This window comes from Schistocerca cancellata, chromosome 1, assembly GCF_023864275.1.
Source record: "Schistocerca cancellata isolate TAMUIC-IGC-003103 chromosome 1, iqSchCanc2.1, whole genome shotgun sequence".
NCBI classification, from domain to species: Eukaryota; Metazoa; Arthropoda; class Insecta; order Orthoptera; family Acrididae; genus Schistocerca; species Schistocerca cancellata.
Window position 1 is genome coordinate 788452748 of NC_064626.1, and position 5808 is coordinate 788458555.

Genomic DNA, 5808 nt, shown 5'->3' on the forward strand with positions numbered 1-5808 from the left:
TGCACTAACGTTTGTAAAGCCTATCGAATAAACAGAGACGTAGAAAATTACGAGAGTGTCTATACTACAACTACGACTATCTATACAATACACACACACAAAGATGAGCTAAGGGATAATATACAAAGGAAAGGGACCCTAAACTACGAGATATTTACTTCTGCTACTCTAATATATACATTATATCTATATATGTACAATATTACATATTTAAGTATGGAAAGTGCACGCACTGATCATACTTGATAGACGAGAAAAGTCTTGCTGAAGGTAAATAAGCGAGTACAGTACAAGTGGCAAACTGAATAAGAGGTCGCACCATGCCTCTAATACACTTTACCTTTCAGATTTATAAGATAAGTAGAGATGCACACATGACATGAAATAAGTTTTGTGATAACACTACTGCACACTAAAGTGAATGAATACATGGTTGAATATATGAAGAAAATATTAGCAGCCATTGAGCCACTATACACGTATCTATAAAGATTTACTTTTAAGTTAGTATTAAGTTTTTTCTTCCAGGGGCATCGACACATCCTAAAGTGAAGAAAGACAAATGCTAGTAGATTGTTAGGTACCATATTAACATAAGGAAGGACCGCATCACAGGTAAATATTGTTGTACATTTATGATACATATGAATGTGATAGTGTGAAAGTATGTGAAGAAGAAAACAGTTGCAGTACATCACATATCACGATACTGAACTAAGGTGAAGTACTACCAAATAATCAAGGTGTCAAAACCTAACTACTGTGAGTGTTGACTACCCATGAAAGCGTCAAACACCTGAATTACATTGAAATTATTATGCACGTTTGTTACCTGTGTGTTGTGCACTCTGTAAGACCTTCGGTACACACACCATCAGATTATTTGACTTGTCACTCTAACGAAGTAGGCGAGTGTAAGCAATATGTCTTGTAGTCTTATCGTGGCGTGTTTATCTTCTGCCGTTAGGTTAGACGATAGAAATGCCACTTGCACGCTTAGAGTAGCAGATTGACGGTGACCAACTTTAAACAGAACTTGATTAATTTTCACACACATTTATTAAAATAATAACAAGCATATAAATAACTTAACTTGGTTCTGGATGCTATTTACAATTGACATTCTGAAGTTCCTTTGGTCTTGGTACGTTAATCTTATTCTCACATAACTCTGATACTTGACAAAGTATCTATTCATTTATCTTCATGGCTATGTACAGAAATATGATAATCTTATTAGGCGCAGGCTGAAACTTGACTATAGACTGATACAGACAAATGCAGACTAATGCAGACTGACCAATCGGAGGTCTGTACACATGTTATAATACCTCGAGCATTCAGGTATCACTGCGCGAGTGTGATCCGCGAGGAGAAAAGGGTCTATGTTAGCAGCAATCTCACTGGCTGCATTACATATTAATACACGGATCGGCAGAAGCAGAATTTGGTCCATCTCTAAGACAGCGCCATCTCGTAGTGCAGAGACGGACGAGCGCTGCGCCTGCGCTGTTGTGCTTAGCGGGGCACGCTCTAGTGGGAAAGTTGTGTACGCGCTGACTATGCGGAACTATGTACACAACACTGTGTAAACATTGTGTTATGCTCATTATACATAACATATCGTATTGATGATACAGCTCTGTAAACCAGCACATGAAATGCTTATCCTTTATACAATGATCATAACAAATAAATACTGAGTTGCACTTTTAAACTCTGAGTAACTATTTGGTTCTTGGGAACACAGTTAAGTCTATTAATGAGACATAACTGAGCACGTACATGCTTTTCCGTGTCATTTCCACAACACTGTAGTGTGTAGATCCTGCCTGAAGAATGCTAGAGAGGCGAGGCCATGCGTAATTATCTGAGCAGCACTTTGTATCTACTGTAGCGAGTATTACTTACTTCTTTGATTCTTTTAGAATTGATAAACATACTCCAACAAGAAGTCACTGCAAACCGAAATGAAATGTATGTCAATATATGCCATAAATGACAGAGGAATCTATTATTACATGCATTTTATGTGGAGCATTTCTAGGCAAACGAAAGTAATATGTTTACTCCTATAACTGGAATTGAATAATGTAATGAACATGAAATCTGACAAAATATACTAAAACCAAACGACAAGTAATGACCCTACATATAAAAAGGGCAGAGAGTATGTTACAGACTATAATGTATATGAGCAACGAGAATGGTATGTCAGCTAATGAATAGGATAAGCTTTGTATTTTATTATGTTACATGAACAGTATGTGGAATGGACAGTACAGAAACTTTATGCAATGCAACGCTCAAAAATAAAGCGCAAAAACATATGGAACATGGCTGCAAAATGTAAAGTGTATGTGTATTAAAACAATATGTGGGTGTGCACATAGTAAACTAAAAATGGCAATACTTAATGTAACATGACTTTCTGTGCTCCACAATGTCGTAAAAGTATCAAGGACCGTACTTGTCAACGGATGCCAGGTATACGGCAAGTGAGGGTGATGAGGTGAAATAAATTCCTTGAGCTGCTGATATGGAGACCAATTGTCACCACATCGAAGGTTTCACAAAGGATTACACCACTGAACATGAGCTTCATGAATTTGTACAGTGAAAAACCACTGTAAATGCATGACATGGATACTCTGACCTCATACTGGACATGTGAGCATGAACTGTGATGATAACAGATGATGCACTGTGGGCACGTACTTTCCAAGCTAAACACTGTGCAGATGCTGACTGACAATAATGGAAGTATGTGGTTACAGCATGCACTTTGTTAGGAGCGAAAACTTATCATAAAACTTGATTTCTTCAAACCTTCAAATATCATCATATCAAATATCATGTGTGTGTGTGTGTGTGTGTGTGTGTGTGTGTGTGTGTGTGTGTGTGTGTGTGTGTGTGTGTGTGTATTAAAAGAAGCTGACATGCCCATATAAATTGATAACCATTCAGGATAATTCCATTGGCCAAAAATAAAGGCTATGCCTGTACAAGCCAGAATTACCAAAAGTCAAAAAAGGAAATAAGCTCAGCCACTGGGCACCTCCGTATGTCCTCAGTGCACTGTGAGGGCCTTGCCATTGCCAGTCTACATTTTATATCCTCTCTACTTCGACCATCATCAGTTATTTTGCTCCCCAAATAGCAGAACTCCTTTACTACTTTAAGCGTCTCATTTCCTAATCTAATTCCCGCAGCATCACCCGACTTAATTCGACTACATTCCATTATCCTCGTTTTACTTTTGTTGATGTTCATCTTATATCCTCCTTTCAAGACACTGTCCATTCCGTTCAACTGCTCTTCCAAGTCTTTTGCTGTCTCTGACAGAATTACAATGTCATCGGTGAACCTCAAAGTTTTTATTTCTTCTCCCTGGATTTTAATACCTGCTCCAAATTTTTCTTTTGTTTCCTTTACTGCTTGCTCAATATACAGATTGAATAACATCGGAGAGAGGCTACAAACCTGTCTCACTCCCTTCCCAACCACTGCTTCCCTTTCATGCCCCTCAACTCTTATAACTGCCATCTGGTTTCCGTACAAATTGTAAATAGCCTTTCGCTCCCTGTATTTCACCCCTGCCACCTTTAGAATTTGAAAGAGAGTATTCCAGTCAACATTGTCAAAAGCTTTCTCTAAATCTACAAATGCTAGAAACGTACGTTTGCCTTTCCTTAATCTAGCTTCTAAGGTAAGTCGTAGGGTCAGTATTGCCTCACGTGTTCCAACATTTCTACGGAATCCAAACTGATCTTCCCCGAGGTCAGCTTCTACCAGTTTTTCCATTCGTCTGTAAATAATTCGCGTTAGTATTTTGCAGCTGTGGCTTATTAAACTGATAGTTCAGTAATTTTCACATCTGTCAACACCTGCTTTCTTTGGGATTGGAATTAATATATTCTTCTTGAAGTCTGAGGGCATTTAGCCTGTCTCATACATCTTGCTCACCAGATAGTAGAGTTTTGTCAGAACTGGCTCTCCCAAGGCCGTCAGTAGTTCCAATGGAATGTTGTCTACTCCCGGGGCCTTGTTTCGACTGAGGTCTTTCAGTGCTCTGTCAAACTCTTCACGCAGTATCGTATCTCCCAATTCATCTTCATCTACATCCTCTTCCATTTCCATAATATTGTCCTCAAGTACATCGCCCTTGTATAGACCCTCTATATACTCCTTCCACCTTTCCGCTTTCCCCTCTTTGCTTAGAACTGGGTTTCCATCTGAGCTCTTGATATTCATACAAGTGGCTCTCTTTTCTCCAAAGGTCTCTTTAATTTTCCTGTAGGCTGTATCTATCTTACCCCTTGTGAGATAAGCCTCTACATCCTTACATTTGTCCTCTAGCCATCCCTGCTTAGCCATTTTGCACTTCCTGTCGATCTCATTTTTGAGACGTTTGTATTCCTTTTTGCCTGCTTCATTTACTGCATTTTTATATTTTCTCCTTTCATCAATTAAATTCAATATTTCTTCTGTTACCCAAGGATTTCTACTAGCCCTCGTCTTTTTATCTACTTGATCCTCTGCTGCCTTCACTACTTCATCCCTCAGAGCTACCCATTCTTCTTCTACTGTATTTCTTTCCCCCAGTCCTGTCAATTGTTCCCTTATGCTGTCCCTTAAACTCTGTACAACCTCTGGTTTAGTCAGTTTATCCAGGTCCCATCTCCTTAAATTCCCACCTTTTTGCAATTTCTTCAGTTTTAATCTACAGTTCATAACCAGTAGATAGTGGTCAGAGTAAACATCTGCCCCTGGAAATGTCCTACAATTTAAAACCTGGTTCCTAAATCTCTGTCTTACCATGATATAATCTATCTGATACCTTTTAGTGTCTCCAGGATTCTTCCATGTATACAACCTTCTTTTATGATTCTTGAACCAAGTGTTACTTATACTAAAAATATTGGGATTCATGTGTTTAAGAACTTATAGACAGATCGACAATTTCAATGGTTACAGTGATTATTTGGTATCGCACACTACCAGAAGCAACAGTACATAATGCTAATTTTGTTTATTGGCCTTGACCTTGAATGTAATGATATTCAAGGTCTGTTGATATTGGTATCAGTTATAAAGTTCACCAAGATTGTGCACAGACATAAATTGCCTTCAAATTATTCTCAACTATTCTTTCCACTCAATTTTTCCAATTATTCAAGCAATTATTAATCCATTTCCATTTGCACATCTCTATTCGTGGGCTGACATATATCCTTCTTAATGTTGCCTAGGAGAACGTCCACCGAGCGAGGTGGCGCAGTGGTTAGCACACTGGACTCGCATTCGGGAGGACGACGGTTCAATCCCGTCTCCGGCCATCCTGATTTAGGTTTTCCGTGATTTCCCTAAATCGCTTCAGGCAAATGCCGGGATGGTTCCTTTGAAAGGGCACGGCCGATTTCCTTCCCCATCCTTCCCTCAGCCGAGCTTGCGCTCCGTCTCTAATGACCTCGTTGTCGACGGGACGTTAAACACTACTCTCCTCCTCTCCTCCTCTAGGAGAACGTTATAAGGGAATGAATTTTTGTAAATCAGAGTAGATACAACCAGATATCTCAGCATCACTTATTCTCTACGCAGATAGGCTCAGAATATGCAGAAGAATTTCAAGGGATCCTCAACAGGCTCATGTGGGAGTGGAGGGGGGGGGGGGAAGAAATGAGTTACAAATAACCCACAGCAAAACCAAACAAATGACTTTTAGGAAAGAAGGGAAAAACGCTCCCAAAACCTTTTGAGGTAGAGCCAAAATTGTATGTTAGAGTCATCCTGCAAACAACCTTGTGA